General features: G+C 46.1%; 1 protein-coding gene across 11 annotated transcripts in view; it reads left to right on the forward strand.

Moving 5' to 3' along the window:
- EXTL3 (exostosin like glycosyltransferase 3) overlaps positions 1-16,438 on the forward strand; it is a 104,286-nt gene that overhangs the window by 41,955 nt on the left and 45,893 nt on the right. The window lies entirely within an intron of this gene.

Genomic DNA, 16,438 nt, shown 5'->3' on the forward strand with positions numbered 1-16,438 from the left:
GCATGCTCTTTGAATCTGGGGGAGAGAATAAAGCCTTTCCTGCCACAAACTACTTGTGTCTCATGTCTTCCTTGCCCTCCTCCTCTGCTCTCTGCCCTTGGAGAGGAGAGGATTTCTTTTTCTAATTATTAATTTTTATATTACCAAGTTCCTGTGATAGTTAATCTGGGTAATTAAGACCTACAGCTTTGCTCTTCCAAACGCTAAGTTTATTGCTAGCAATACTTTATGAAGGTCGCCCTATAAAAGTCAGTGCTACTCAAATTTAGTTTATTTACGGCTTCCGAGAGAATAACATGAAGCCTATCAGGTTTTAGATTAAGAAATAAGAAGTTCAGCTCAGGTTTCGCCTCAGCTTCCTTGCAGGACCCCGAGCAGATGTAAAATGGGAAGAGCAGAATCATAGAATCGTGAATGTTGGAAAAGCCCACTAAGATAAAGTTCAATTCTCAACCCATCACCGCTGTGCTCGCTAAACCATGTCCCTCCAATGGAGTACCTGCATTCCCAAATAGGTTCACTGCTGTTGGTCCTTCCTTTGGGACTGGGTCCTTGCACAGCTTCTCCATCCAGCTGCGTAATGGCCACCTCCATCAGCCCATGTGTTGACGTTGGATCTTGTTGTTTCCTTATTAAACCCTTGCTCCTGTTTCCCCTTCAGACAGAGTATTGTTCTGGGAGAGCAGCCTGTCCCACTGCACACATCTGCTGGGCACTGAGTTCTTATTGGCAGAGGCTTAAGAAACAGAAGAATGAAATACAATGTGATAACTTCATTTTCACTCGTTGGATCCCAAGTGATACACTGCAGAGCACACGGCAGGATGTGGTTGGTTGGTTGCTGATGCTTCTGGCTCGAGGGATTTGATGCTCCAAATTGAATGGAATATCTCTGGCTCGCACTGAGGGGTGTGGGAGCCATGTGACTTCATGATTTGTGGCCATGTTTGTCCGTGTGAACTTTGTTATGAGCTCAGAGTTGTCCGACTCCCACATAAAACGTAGCTTCTCCTGGGAAGAGAATGCTGAATTCTGCCAAGTGTGTCGGTAATTGTTTGGAAAACAATAAATCTCAGCATGGTGCAAGAGCTTCAGTCCTTGCTGGAATCTGTGATGTTTGTTGGGTGAGGACAGCAGTAGCAGAGGCACAACCCAGCGCTGCCTCCCTGCGCTTTGATGCCTTAAGAGGGAATGGAAGGTTATTGAGTGAATGATAACTTAACAAACAAGTCTGATGAGAACAAGAGATGAGCTCATCCAAGCATCGTAATAATTACTTGCTCCTTTATGCAACTGTGGAGGTTTGAGCTTGTCACCATGTTTCCAGCTGTGCTTGGGCTGCTTATTCTCCATCATGGAAGTGTTGCGCTAAGAGCGATGGTCACGGTGCTGGTAATGTGCTCATGGATGAAATGGGTAAACAGGAGGCTGTCAGGCTGCACCCCTGGGTTAGGAGCTCAACTCCTCTCCATTGGGCACCATCCTGTGGCTTTAGTGCTGAAAAATGGGACTCCTTCTCCTGATCTCATGGGACTTTTTGATGTTCTGGCTGAGTTTCGTTATCTGAAGATGGTTCGAAAGACAAAGGGAGCCATCGCCAACGTGTTTCTGTCTCTCAGCTGCCTATTAGCTACTTCTAGCTCTGGGGCTCTTCTATTCCTGGATCAGCAGAGATCACCAAATGAGTTTGTCCTTATTTGTTTCCTTCTGCATGTCTTAATTACGGCATTTAGAAGGGGACTTTGCCCCTCTCTGTCCTGTTTACTTGATCTTGTTGGAGGTCCTCCCTTTTGGCTTGAATTTAATTGCTGAATTCCATCTCAGGAACTTCAGCCACCCCTCGCTTTAAAAGCTGGGTAGAAGTCCATTCCTTCTGCTTGACCTCTGTTGCCTTTTTGATTTCCCCAGCAGATCTGCTTTTCCGAAGCTGTTTTCCCTAAAATGCTGTGCTTCGTTCCATTCTTGCCCTCTGAGCAGCCTTTTTCGCTCGATAGAGTTGATGGCAATGAAACGAACTTGGAAGATTAATTTGTTATTCTCTAATATTTCCCAATAATTCCCCAACCTCCCATTTCTTTTTTTTTTTTTTTTAACAGCAACCTCCCACTGAGCTCTTTTGGAAGAGCTTTGTTTCTCAACTTTGCTCTTAAAGGCTGGCTTCTGGGCTACAGCACAAGTATAATAGCCTTAAGTGTCCTATAATGCTTTCCATTTGCAGGCTCTCTGAGCTTTAGATCACTATATGCTCACAAGCTCTGTGGGAATACAGCTGTATGGGAGATGGAAAGATGGTTATCAGATAGAACCATGTGGGTCTCTTCCAACCTTGGTGATTCTGTGATTCTCTGATAGGAAGAAGGCCTTCCAGAGGATGGTCCCCAAATTGGTTTGAAGATCTGGAACACTACTCCCAAGAAGGGATGAAACACGTTGGGGGCATTTATCTGTAGGACAAGGGATAAATGGCTTTGAAATAAAAGAGGGTTGGTTTGCACTGGGTATTATAAGGGAATTTTTAACACTGAGAGCAGTGCTGAAGGCCAGGCTGGATGGGGCCGTGGTCAACTTAGAAAACCTTCTTTTATGCTTTTAGGAAATTGCAGTTTTTGTTTCTGTGTCTTCTGAAATCTACGAGGAGGGAAAGCGAACGTTTGTATGAATGTAAAGGTTTTGAAGACGCCCCAACAATACTCAGAGCTGAATGAAAGGTTGAGTGCTTCACGATCTGCTTCCTCCTGGAAAATGGTTTTTATTTTGTGAACTGAAGGCTGAGTAATCGTGCTTAGGACTTGGTTCTCAGTTCTCTGGGCAGGTTGGCTTTGAACCTCTTCAATCTCCACGCATCATTCATCCTTCCTGGCGAGTGTTCCCATCTTGGTGCTCCTTGTGAAATCAATAAGTGGAGATAAAGGGGAAAAGCAAGTGCAGGGATCTTTGAGTGAAGGGCAGAGCTGCTGCCTTTGCGAGCACTCGGAAGAAATGAAATTGGAGCAATTTTCCTCTTCTCAAGCTGCTGTTCTTTTTCTCTGTATTGACTTTTAAAATGTTGTTGCTCGTTGTCCTGTTTGTGCTGGGAGGGGAGCACTTGTACTGCAGCTGAACTCCAGCAGATGGCTGTTAGGTAAGTGCATGATCCTGAGAGACAGACCTACAATTTCACTTAAGCATCACAGATTAAATAACATTTCTCTCTATAAAAAGCTCATATGCATTCTCTTAATGTTAGACCTGGTGTATTTGATTGTGAAGCAGACTCACCTACTGAGACGTGTTACAAAACTTTATCAGATTATCTCCTTAGATTGTGGACGATTGAGCTGAGACTTTCTGTGCCTCTGATCCCTATGGACAGCTTTGGTTTGCATCAAGAATTGTTGTCTCAGCCTTGGTTTGAGGCAGTGAGTAGATACGTGAACCTCGTGAGTTGCCTGGCCATTGTATGTGGTTACCAGCTGTCACAGACGTGATAATGCTCTTTTGTCATGAGGATTAAAATTACACCGCTCCCTTCCCTAATGAGTTCGTTATTTAATTATTAGATAAAGGTTAAATGAGTGTATTAAATGCGGTTTAATCAGCCTGGTGATTCAGTTTGATCTGAACCCAGCTTTTGAATTGTAAATGTTTCATGTGCTGCACCATGAGCATTTTAAAACAAAGAGACTTAACATGGTAGATAAGAGGATGGACAGTGTTCTGGTTCCTAGTGCTCTGGGTTGGCTTCAGAGCATTTTGGGGAAGAAGAGAAGCATTCACTTCATTTTTTTCCCCTCTTATTTTCTTCAAGCCAGTCCTGTCTAATCCCACAAAGAGCAGTTACTGCCCACAAAGGGAGTGTGTGAAGCAGCTTCTTACTCACTCTTACAGGGAATTTGTCTATTTCTTGTCAGTGTGGTGTGAGCAAGTGCTCAAAAAGCTAATGTGTATTTGGAAGATGGAAGTATTTCTCTGCACATTGTCTCCTAGGATGAGAGGTAATGACCATAGAGTGGCCAGGCATTGGACCAGGGTGCCCAGGGGGTTTGTGGAGTCACTGTCCCTAGAGTTGTTCAAGAACTATGGAGATGTGGGGGATGTGTTTTAGTGATGGGTTGGCAGATGGACTTGGGGATCTTGGAGGTCTTTTCCAACCTTATTGATTTTACAATGCCTCCACTTCCATCCACAGGCACTTCTTGCTGGGCAGTTCACCTGGAAGTCCCTTATATGGGGCTAGCTGAACAGTGGGAAGCTCTATGATCTCTATTGGACAGCCTGAAGGCTGTTCAAGGGCTCCTGCAGGTGAGAAGGGTCATTTCATAGAGTTGTTTGAGTTGGAAGGGACCTTTAATGGTCATCAAGTCCACTTAAAGGTCATAAAGTTCAACTCCATCAGGTCCCCAGCCTGTGCCATTCTCCTCCTCTTACTGTGGGGCTGTCTGGACCAGCTCTGTCTGTTATAGTTTCACTTGTTGGGTTTATTACAGAGGTACTACTTTGCCTTCCTTCATTAGAAAACTGCTCTGTAACCCGTCTGCAGCCTTAAAACTCTTATTTTTGTGTTGGCTTTGCCCGTCACAGGGCAGATTCTTTCCCTGCCTGTCTACACCTCCAAATACTGATGTAATCCTGGCAAATTCCATCCCTGTGTTCTGTGCATAAGGTGAAATGAAAACAAGGGGAATCCAAACAAACTGGTTCACCAGAGAACTTAAACTGCAAGTCCTGGTCGTGAGGCAGCATCAGTGTCTTCATATATTGTGGCTGGAACTTGAAGACTTGACAAAAAATGTTGGTTTTCTGTTTGTTTTGTTGGTTGTGTTTCTTGTTTATGGAGGTAATGTTTTGTTTTTTACTGTTTTTCTGTCTTTTTTTGTTTGGTTTGGTTTGTTTTTCTGAAGTACGTGACAATGAAACTTGTTCACGTGCCTCAAACATGAATGGCAAACATGTTGTGTTAGCAGAACCAGGCGCAGCTGAGACTAACAGCTAAAACGTGTGAACAGTGAGTATTTTTATTCCCCTTACTGTTGAATAGGAGTTTCCCATGGAAGTCTGGATATTCAGTTTCCATTTGCAAACACGTTTTGATCCCCTTGTTGGCTCAGATCCACATGATAATACATTATTTCCAACCTCCATGTGCACCTTTCTTGGATGTGATTTCTTCTTTAACACTGCAGATTGAAAGCAGGTTTGGCTTTACTCCCTTCAATGCTTCTTCATGGTCTGTGCAGTCCGGAGAGCTTCTCTCACTGGCATCTAAATAAAATCAGGAGAGATCTGAGACTTCAGCCTCGTGGTTCTTCTTTGCAACCGCTGGGTGCTTATCGGAGATGTGCACAATGGAAAGGATGTCTCAGATAGCAAAAGTTAAAAGCCACCAGCTTTTATCTGTGTGACCAGCGTGTGCTGATTGCTCGAGGTACTGCGAGTTGCAGAGTTGTGTGAAATTACCAAGAAATTACCATTATTTAGGTCATTTCGGTATCTTGGAGTTGCCTTTCATATATGTGCATTTCTTGTTACACCCATAATTAATAAAAAAAACCATCATGGCTGAAGGAGCAAACTGCTACAGACAGCATTTGTGTACCAGGGCCCTGTGGGACTGTGAGGGAGTGACTGCATGGAGCAGCTTTAATGGAGAGAAGTATTTGTGTGTAATATTCAGCAAGTGTTGTGTGCAGATCTTCTGTCTGTTCTGGTCAGCCCACCCCATTGATTGTCAGTGGAGGTGTTGATACTAAAAACTAAACCCTACCAAAACTCAATGTTTTGCATAGAAGTCAAGTCATGAGGGTTATTTGTTAGGAATCAAAGTGGAGTCTGGATTTGGATTTGTTGTCCTCAGTTTGGATGAATGTGAAGACTGGGCTTAGACCAAGGAATGGGCCAGTGTGCATCGAACCTGAACAAATGGCTCATTTGCACGGTTAGTTCATGTGTTTGCAATGTCTGTTTCATGCTATAAAGCACTGGGCTTCATTTCTGATGAGCAGGTGTTGTGCACATGAGGACACATCACACCAACAGCCGGGCAGAGGAGGAATCTGCTACTGGGATGTTGAGTCAGAAGTCGTGACTGGTATTTGGGAAACTTTGCTTTGATGCAATAGGAATTCTGCTGGCAGAGGTTCTTGGCTTGCAAATGGAAAAAGACAACCCTGCTGGGCTTCCTGGGCTTAGAAGTGGTGCTGTGCAGGATCTGTTCCTAGAGAGTTTGGTGATGTTGTAAATTGTGACAGAGGAATCGTGGGCATCCTGGGCTGCTCTGTACATTAATCAGGTACCACCCAGCCTTTAGCAAAATCTGACAGAACTTCTGAATTTGACTCCAAGCCAGAAGTGTTAAAAACAAAACCCAAACAACAGATGAGGGCCGACCCTTAACTTCACACCTCCCTTAGATGGGGAGCCAGGCGTTGGGGTGACTTTAGGGATTCCCTAAGCTCCCCCTTGCTCCAGCTCTGCCCTCACCAAATCCAGAGGCAACAATACCAATTATTATTGTAGCAGAAGCTGGGGCGGTCTTGGAAAGCCCCAACGATGCTGTATTCTTAACAATGAATTTCTCAGAGACATTTCGGAGCTGTGGGAGTTGTACACAGCAGGAGCCCAGGAGGAGATGGTGTCGGATGCTTTACAGCACAGTAGGTCAGTGTTGCCAAGTGGTATTTGTGACGCCCTAGAAGCAAAGCATATCTTTGTCTGTTCTCTGACCGCCGCAGTGCTGTGCTCTGCCTTCAGACTGGTGTGTGATGGTTGAAATGAGCATGAAGCATCGCGCTGCTGCCTTTCTTCCAGGGACCTGGCAAAGCTCTGAGGTGTGAATCCTGTAACACAAACAGACTGAGTAACTCGTTGGATTGCTGTGCTGCAGGTGGGTTTGGATACATAAAGTGAGATGGGAGCGTATATACTGACAGTGGCTTTCCACTTCTGCTGCATCTTTTCTTTCCAGATTACCTTGAAGATGAGCTAGGAGAAGGTGCCCAGTGCTAGGATATGTTCAACTCTAACAGAATTTCAAATGCCAGAGCTGCATTGCCAGAGTACAAGAAATAAACATCCCTTTCCTCCTTCTTTTATTCTTTTCTTCTTCTTGAACTGTGCAGTTTGGGTCTGATGGAAGAAGAGAAGCAAGGAGGGTTTCACAAACAGTTCTTGTGTGCTCCTGGCATGTCCCACTTCCACACTCAGGTTTTATTTAGGAGTTTGAAAGCTATGAAACAATTTAAGCCAGACCAGCAAGAGATACTGGATTATTATTGTTGCTTTTTCATGTCTCCTAAGTCATCAGTTCAGGTTGTCAAGAGAAATAAGTTCCCAAATAAGTTCCGTGATACTGTGGGTCTATGGGCATGGCTTGGCACGAGTGTCTCCTTGAATTCCTATCCAAGTGGGATGGTTGAGGGCACCAGATGGATCAACTCAGTGTAATTAAATCCTTTGGTCTTGTTACAGGCAAATTTGTAAGATGCTTTACATCCTGCTGAACAGGAAGTTGCTCTTGATTGCATTCCTAGGCTCGGTTGCTATTTGTAGCATTCTATTGAGATCCCCTGTGAGTTCCTGAGGAATGCTGCAAACCGGAGCAGATGAAGCGAATTCCCTGAGGTTGTACAGAAGGTCTGAGACACAGCTGGGAATAAAGCCCCGGCCACCCGACACCCCTCGCTGGAACTGCTGTGCAGGAATTTCCTCCTAGTGTGCTTCTAATAGAAACCGCGGGGCCAAAATTAAGTGGGCAGATTGCGATCGCTGCTGCTGAGCTATCCCAGCTGTAGAATTACTGCAGCCCTGTGCTCTTTGCTACTCATTTGGGAAGTTTGCTGGCTTTTTCCCCTCCAGTGCTCCACCTTGCTGCATTCCAGGCTCCTCCTTGTGGGAAAAGAGCTTCAAATGACCATGAAGAGCCCAGATGTTGTATCTGGGGGGCAGGAAGCACGAGGCAGCTACCCCTGGTTTGCAGAGCTGAGAACAAGGAGAGCATTAATGTCCACCTCCATTCAGCTTGGTGGGCAGATGAAGGGGGCACAAAGAGCAGAGGGCAGGGCAGCTCGCTGGATTTATTTCTCAGTATTTCCCTTTGTTATTTGCTTTACGGGAGTGCCTGCAGGCCTGAGGGGAGTTCAGGCCCCTGTTAGAACATGGGCTGGGCATGAAGTGAATGTGAGATTCCAGTTGCTATAGGTGAATATGAGATGAAGCTGATATGGGGAGCGATAGGAAGGAAGGCAGCAGCTGTGTGACATAGGCCAGCAATAAACAGTTCTGTGAAGTTGGGATTGTGCCAGGAGTTTTGCTGTTATCTACTCCTGGCACAGTGATTTCAAGTCAGCAGTAGTGAGTGGGAGATCACACGTGGGCTGCTGGGGGACTGGAGAGTGTCTGGATGCCAATGTCTCTCATTATGGGAGGGTTGGAGAGGGTACAGAACAACATGATCAAAGTACCTTTTGTTCCCTGCAGCGTAGATGATAGTAATGTTGCTATGGTCACAAATCTTCCTCAAATTGCTGCAGCCAATTCATGAATTTCCTTTTTTTATTACATCCTAATGTTGAAAATGAGCCAGGCTGCCAGAAACCTCTCCCAAGGAAAGCTCTGCTGTTGGGGATGTCGAGAGCTGCACCCGAGCTGAGGGCAGGTAATGAGAGTTACTGTGTGAGGGAGATGCTGGAAGGAGAATCTCTTGCTGGTATGATTTTGGGATGCGTTTGAGGCTGAAGTAATTAAATTAATCCTAACTATCTAACTGCTCACTGACATCCCATGACTGCCTATTAATTATTTACTCTTGTCTCCGGGGTATTTGGAATACCAGGATACCTGAGCCATAAGCTCTCTGATCCTGTAAGTGTATCCCGCTCTGCTCTGCTCCCTGCGGTGCTTGCTCCGGAAGCCTTGGGGCCAGGCGGATTCCTCATCCCATGCACAACAGCAGGGTTTCCAGAGCTGGGCTGTGACATCTCTGCCAATGCCTCCTGCTGCCGCAGTGCCTGCAAGGCTTTATTTTATCCTTCTGTCTGCAGCTTTGCTCGCTCACAAAGGAGCTTGTACTGTACAGCATGTCTCAGGCAGCCCGGCCAAACAAGTGACCCTTCAGCAGCCTTCAGTTCTTTGAGACCTGAGCGCCAGGGGGTGAGGGACTTGTGTTTGCTTTTCTGCCTGTTCTCAGTCGACCATTCGTTCCATCTCTCCTGAAATCACTCAGCCAGAAAAACTCCTCCTGGGTGAAAAGGAGCGGGGAGAAAGTTGGCCTTGGCTGCTCCACAGCTTTCCCCACTGGTGGTTTGGAGATGCTCATGTTTTGGGATGCTGGTGCTTTGTCTGACAGCACCTGAACTCATCTCTGGGGTTGCATTAGGACTTTGAGCTGTAAAGAGACGCCTAAACGTCACCCATTCCCCTGTCACTGACTGCTTCCAGTGGCCCTGGGCAAATGGTTTAGCTCTTTTTTGCCTTAATTTACCTAATTACTGCTTCTTGATATGCAGTGGTTCAGGTAATCTGTGTTGTACATTAAGGTAGTGATGGTGAAGCTCTCTTGTCTTACAGCAAAGTAAACAGCAACACCCCTGTCTGCCGTGTTTAATGTGGCAGCTCACAGGTGAGGACTCATCCGTTTCAGCACAGATGCAGCATGTGGTTCTGGTTTAACCATCTTGCCTTGAAATTAAACTATGTCATTTAGGTAAGTTTATCAGTTTGGTGCCCATTGAAACGTATTCTTGGTGCTTGCTCTCTTCTGAATCACGGTGATGGGAGGAAGAGGACCAAGGCTGGAGCAGCTGCATGAGGAATGGAGGTGGAAGCAGAGGAAGAGGAGGCCAGATGAGGGATGACAGATGAGACAGATTCCATTGTAGGTGGAGGTTGTGTGCCACAATCCATTGTGCTTTCTTTGGTTTTACTTCCTTCTCCTGCTCCTTGTGCTGACATTGTGAGTTAATGTCTAAGAAAAGAAAAAAAACAAACCCAACAACTTAAACTGCTTTTGTAGCTTCAAAAGCAGGAAATCCTCGTTAACTGCAGTGCAGCTTTATCAGCCCATTCTCACGCTGGCAGTCTGAGCTTTACCTCCCTTTTTCTTCTCAGAAAGAGGGTCTATGCATTGGAACAGGCTGCCCAGGGAAGTGATGGAGTCACCGTTCCTGGAGGTGTTTAAGAAAGGGCAGATGAGCTACTTAGGGGTGTATTTTAGTGGGTAATACCAGTGGTAGGTGGACAGTTGGACTAGAGGATCTTAGGGGTCTTTTTCAGGCTTATTGGTTCTGTGATTGAATACCTGTTACCGTGTCCCAGCAGGTTGGTCAGCCTTATGGTAACCCCTGGGAGCTGCAGGAGTGGCTGGAAGAGACAAGGCTGTGCTGGGCAGGGTGAGAGCACTCCAGCAGCATCTGGGCTCAGCAGTGCAGGGGTCTTTTGTCCCACATCCAGGACGAGTTCTTTCATTCACCCAACAAAGCATTAGCGTTCTACTGGATTTGACAGAGGAAATTTATGTCTGGAAGAAGTCATAAAGAACCCCTTCCCCCACAGCTGACTTCCTAATTGACTTCTCTTTTTCCCCTGCCTGACATTTTTCTTGCCATTATACAAAACTATGCATATGAAGTGTCACAAATGCACGTTGAGAAAGACCACCTCAGCGCCCTGCTGCCACTAAATCATCTTCAGGGCTTCAGCACGTGGTTTTGCTCAGTATTTTTCATAAAGATTTCTTATTCTGTATTTCAGCCCTATCACTGTTACCTTGATTGTTCTGAAATAGAAATGATTGGTTTGGAAGGGACCTCGAGGATCATGAAGCTCCAGCCCCCCACCACAGGCAGGGCCACCAACCTCCACATTGAATACCAGCTCAGGCTGCCCAGGGCCCCATCCAACCTGGCCTTGAACACCTCCAGGGATGGACGGGGCATCCACAGCCTCTCTGGGCAGCTGTAATAAACATTTGTAATCACTTTATAAAGAGATCAGTGAGTACAGGGAAGAGAGACCCACCAGGAAGATGGACCAGGAACACAGGTTTGGAGAGTAATCTGAGGAACAAACAGATGTGGATGAGGTGGTGATTCTACTTCTGTCTGTGCTGCCTGAAACCCTTTGGAAAAAGGAAAACTTCTCCAGCATGGTCGGTCCTGCTTGTGTTGACAGCACAGTTTTCACTCCATTAGGAGATCTTGTTACAGTGAAAACTATTCTTTTCCCTTCTGGCCTCTCTAGTATGGCCAAGGCGGTTTTCCCTTCCATCAGGCAGAGTGAAAGCTCTTGTAATGGTTACTGACAGTGTCGTGGGCTTTGATGAGCTGTGGCATAACTTGATCCTCCCTTAATGCAAAGCGCAGGCAGTGTTGTAGTGATCAGCTGGAACAGGATCTCTGCACCCAGCAGAAACTGTAATGGAGATTGGGAGTGGGTGTTGGCAATGACACCAAAGAGAAAAGAGGAGGAGGGGGGGGAGAGGGCTTGGGAAGGAGCCAGGAATCAGAGTAAGGGCAGCATTAGGAATAGGATGAGAAGTGCCTGGGGAAGGAACGAGGACAGGTGGCTGGAGCTGCCTGGTGAAGGGAAGGTGACCTGTGAGACCATCCCTGCGGTCCTGTAGGTGAAACTAGTTCTGCATTTGTCCTTAACAAATTAGGAATGTGTGTCATCTCTGCAATGTACAGAAGGTGCCGATGGAGCCAGGTGCTGGCTGCACTTCTGCCATTGCATGTTCTCAGAAGTAAGCAAAGAACCTGCTTTCATCTCCCATATCTCCTCCAATTCTGTGCATTTGCAAGCGCTTGACAAAAATACTCTGTTCTTTGTTGCCTTTCCAGCACCAGAATAAGCATGAAGGGATGAGCCAGACTATTGTCTGCGTTAAGCATTGATGATGCAAATTAAAAGCTACATTCAAGCTTTAGATATTGCTTCCTGGGAAAAAAGCTGTGACTTGGAAAGTGTATTAGAGCCACGTTACGTCTATATGGGACACTTCAGAACTGCAATAATCAATTTGCAGCAGCAAGCTGTTTAGTTCAGAGTCACTGGATTAGCACACTGTGAGCAAGGGAATACGTTTCCATCCCCAGCTGCCTGTGTAGATGCCTGGAGCTTTGTAAGGAAATTTTCCACAGTCTGATGCACGCATTGTAGAAATAAAGGCAAACTTTGCTGCTGTTCTGAAATGAACTTTTCCTTCTTATTTCAATCTTGGACCAAAAAAAGATGTCAAGGTTTGTGCCATCATCCCTGAGTCTTCTCTGAGCAGTGCAAGGAGCTGCCAGCCTTTCTGTGGGCTCAGATTTAGAGAAGCTTTACATGTTTTTAACAACAGCAGCAACAGAGTATTGTTAAGGTTGAAGTTGCAGCGGTGCAGCTTCCATCTGGGAACTGTTTTAGTTTTAATTTGGAAAAACATACTATAAAACGTCCCATAAAAGCAGATTGGCCTTCGCAATGTACTTGCAAATGATCCTCATCAGCCTCTTCAGGCTTCCTGCTTTCATGTGTTTAAGCTCCGTGGTATGTTCAGGGAGAGAGTTACTGTGGTTTTCAATAGAGGGTCATACATAAATTCCTACAATGGATCACTTGGGGAAGATTAATACGAAGAATGTGTTAATAACAACGAATTGAAGTCCTTGTAGATCTTGCAGCACTTGCTATGCACAGGTAGCTTAGTGACCATAAAGTTGCTGTCTGGTTTTGCTTGTAAATGGGATGTACTCAGAGGGCCTCCTTATAACTTGGGAAGCTGTAGATGAGCACAGATGCTCCCACCTTCCTGTGGAAGGGCTGCTGGCACACAAGTGTTGGCCCTGAGCTAACAGGGCTGCAGACTGACTCTCCATCCTCTCTTGCTGTTGCCTTGCAGTTGGAACTACAGGGCTGTGTGCCAGGAGCTCACCAGTAGCTTGCTGCTGTCCAAATGCATTGGTCAGATTAATGCATGCCAGCTTTTGTTCCCTGATTTTGTTTTGCTGGTCTTCATTGCATCTTCATCTCCTCACAGCACAACTGAGTTTGTGGTAGAGTCAGGACTTAGCACTACAAGAATTGACCAGGACATTTTCCAAAGGGCATCGTGGATTCCTCAGGCTTTGATTTGATGTTCTTATTCCTGAGCCCTTCAGAGCCCCCACTTCTCCATCACACCTCAGGAAGATCACTTGCTTGAGTCATTTCTTTTGGATGGGACCTCGTGGAGACCCCTGCTGCCAAAAGGAAGGAGCCCAAAGGACCAGCAGTGTCAGGTTGTATCTGCATCCTTCACAGAGCTCTCCATCTCCTCATTATATGCTGCTCTCCGTGTGTTTAGCTCAGCTTGGGTTTATGCAATATGGGATTTCATGGGCTGTGGATACGGAGAGGCAGATATAGACAGCAAGATGTCTGGGAGCATCTCCCTGCTGTTTTTCGTCAGCCCCTGAGATACCACAGGGTATCCAGCTGCTTACCATCTCCTTTGTCCCAAGCTGTACCTGTTTTGGGGATTGCTGGAGACTCTGAGGAAAAGAAATAACTGCTTTTGGGCATCATGAAATCCTGATTATGGAAATACCACAGCAAGTGCTTCTACTCACTCAGAAATCCTGCTGTGAGGGATCCATGCATGAACACAAGGATGTTTAAAGAGAATTGTGCTTAAATGCACTTGTTGGGATGCTCATGTGAAACTGGTACCTCCGTAGCTAAAATCAGTGGTTTTGCTTGCAAAGCAGCATCTGTGTGCTGAGTAACTACTATGGGTGAGCAAGATGTTGAGGTCTTGATCCAAAGGAACACATGTCCTTAATTAGACAAAGCAACAAAACAAAATGCGGATTATGGTAGGTAATGAGAGAAAGGGGATCAGTGCAGATTTCATTTGGGGAAGGTAAATGGTGACGTTCCTAAGCATCTTCCAGCCACTATTTCCCTATGGGAATAGATGGTTATTGGTGCAAAACCTCTCTGCAGTTTGACCAGCAGTTCAATGATGGGTGGAAATAGTGGTTATTAAAAGCTTGCCAGGTGCTTTGTGTTTGAAAACCGCATTTTCAGTCGCTTATATTTTGTCAAACTTGGTTTCATTGTCTGCAGAAAGGATGAGCTTGTTGGGAGCGCTCCAGTCAAAACAACTCGGCTGTTGTGGAGAACGAGGCTGAGAAAATACCCAGTTCTTACACTGAAAAAAAGAAAGCTGAGAGCACACTGACCAGTTTTTCCCTTCTGAGCTGCCTTGTCCCTGCTCTTGGGAGCCACGACTTGATGGTTGGCAGATGTTTCTATTGCAATTCCCATGCAAACGCACCAAAGTTGGGCCAATTTGGAAATGTGCTGGGGAATAAGGGCAGGGAGTTGGAGCAGGAGAGAGAAAAGCTGTGTTACTTAAGCATCGCTGAATGCCTCCCTCGAGTTGGATCCTGTCCTTGCTGCTGTTACAGTGCATGTGATTTTGGGAAGCTGCTGGAAGCACATTTCAGGAGCATCGTCGTCAAAGCACTGTGTGCTTTTTGGAGACCCTGTATCTAGTTGTGCAAGGTTAGTGGGGCTTGTGCTCTGCGTGTATGGGGATATATATATATATATATTTGTATGTTGGTGAAGGCAGTAACATGGATATCTATCTGGGTACTGAAGCATCCCTCAGCAGAAGCTGCTGTTCCCAGTCCTCACCTATAAGGCTGAGAGAACCCCTTCTCAAAATCTAACACTTAGATTGGCCACTTTTCTAAGTTAATCTGATTTGATGGTCAGCAGATAGTCGGATGTATCTTTAAGGCTGATTTTTCCCACTCAATTCATTTTTTCATGGTGAAAAGAAACGGGCTGTAGGATCTTGTGCTTTTAGGTGGGAGTTTGGGTGCTTTCTGTGAACTGGTGGCATATCGCAGCTGTGAACAAGTTCAGTGTTGGGTGGCTGGGCCGTGTCAGAGCTGTTGAAGGCAGTGGAAGCCCTCAGCTCTGCTCATTTCTTCACCAGGGTGAGAAATGAAAGTCACATCAAGGCTGTGATAAAGCTGCAGCGCTGCAAATGTGATCGCAGTAGTTCATACTGAGTTTGAACGTAGTAATTCTTAGTGCTAACTTCATCTTGGCTACTCTGGTGATTTTCATCAAGTGCAGAATTGGTGCTGAGAAAATCTGTGGGCTTCAGAAAACCAATGGAGCCATAAAACATTATTAGAATATGATAAATGGCTCGGGGTAATGCAGATGACTTTATGAACCACCTCCCCACAAGTGGTATGTGAAGTGTTCCAGGACAAAGGCTTTGCCTGGAGAGATGTGGGCACTGGGAAGGGGTTGGGGGTTTGTCCCAGCCCACCAGGCTGCTCCAATTCCCAGAGTGGTGGTACAGCAGTGAGTAATGCCAGCTATGGATGCGCAGCTTGGGGATAGGAAGAAAGGATGTTTTTACTTCCCAAAGCTGTTTCCATGGGAATACTAGTGATGTAGCTTACATAGCTCTGATATCTGTACGTTTAAAATAGACGTGGGAAAAGCTAAAGAACTTGTGCAAAGAGCAGCAGGGCAGGGGAAAAGGGGGAGGAACATCTGGACATGAACTTCTTACATCTCCCACTGGGTCAAGAACAAACAAAACCAAACTCCCTTGCTTGGGTAGAGAGTGCTGGATACTGCCAGGTCTGCTGCAGGTGATGAGTTTTAAGTCAAAAGAGGGAAGATTTAGGTTGGATGTTAGGGGGAAGTTCTTCACTAGGAGAGTGGTTAGGCCCTGGAACAGGCTGCCCAGGGAGGTTGTGGATGTCCCGTCCTTGGAGGTGTTCAAGGCCAGGTTGGACGGGGCCCTGGGCAACCTGATCTAGTAAAGGTGTATGTTTGGTGGCCCTGCCAGGCAGGGGGGTTGGAACTACATGATCCTTGAGGTCCCTTCCAACCCGGGTCATTCTGTGATTCTGTGTGTCAGTCCAGTGTCACAGCACAGACCATGTCAGGGGGTGGCTTCTGAACATCTTGTGCCAGCACAGTTCTGCACAGAGACACTGCAAAGGCAGTTTCTGTTCCTTTTTCCTGGGGGCAGAATCCCTTTAGCATCGTTTCTGCTGTGAAAGCAAAATGCTGTAGCGGGAGTGATTTTGCACAGGAGAATGCTGGAAGTTCTTGCTTGGACCGCTTCCTTTTGAATAAATTTCCACAGCTGACGGCAAGCTTAGGAAATGTTCTCAAAGGGAAGTGCTGCTCCATCTATGTGCTTTGCTGCATTATCTGTCTGCAGCGCAGAGAAGGACTCGTGTGCTGGAACGGGCTCTAATGTGCCTCTTGCTTTTCTTTGAAGCAGTTAATATCCCCCTGCTGAGCATCCCTCTGCTTGCAGGCTAATTCTTCATGCCACGCAACTGCTCTAATGTGAAAAGGATGTGTAATATTTCCAACAGGGGGTTGGATGACTTTGGGTAAAGCAGCACAAGCCAACCACAGAGGACTTTCATTTGAAGGTCCAATATTCATCCCT

This window comes from Coturnix japonica, chromosome 3 (genome assembly GCF_001577835.2).
Source record: "Coturnix japonica isolate 7356 chromosome 3, Coturnix japonica 2.1, whole genome shotgun sequence".
NCBI lineage: Eukaryota > Metazoa > Chordata > Aves > Galliformes > Phasianidae > Coturnix > Coturnix japonica.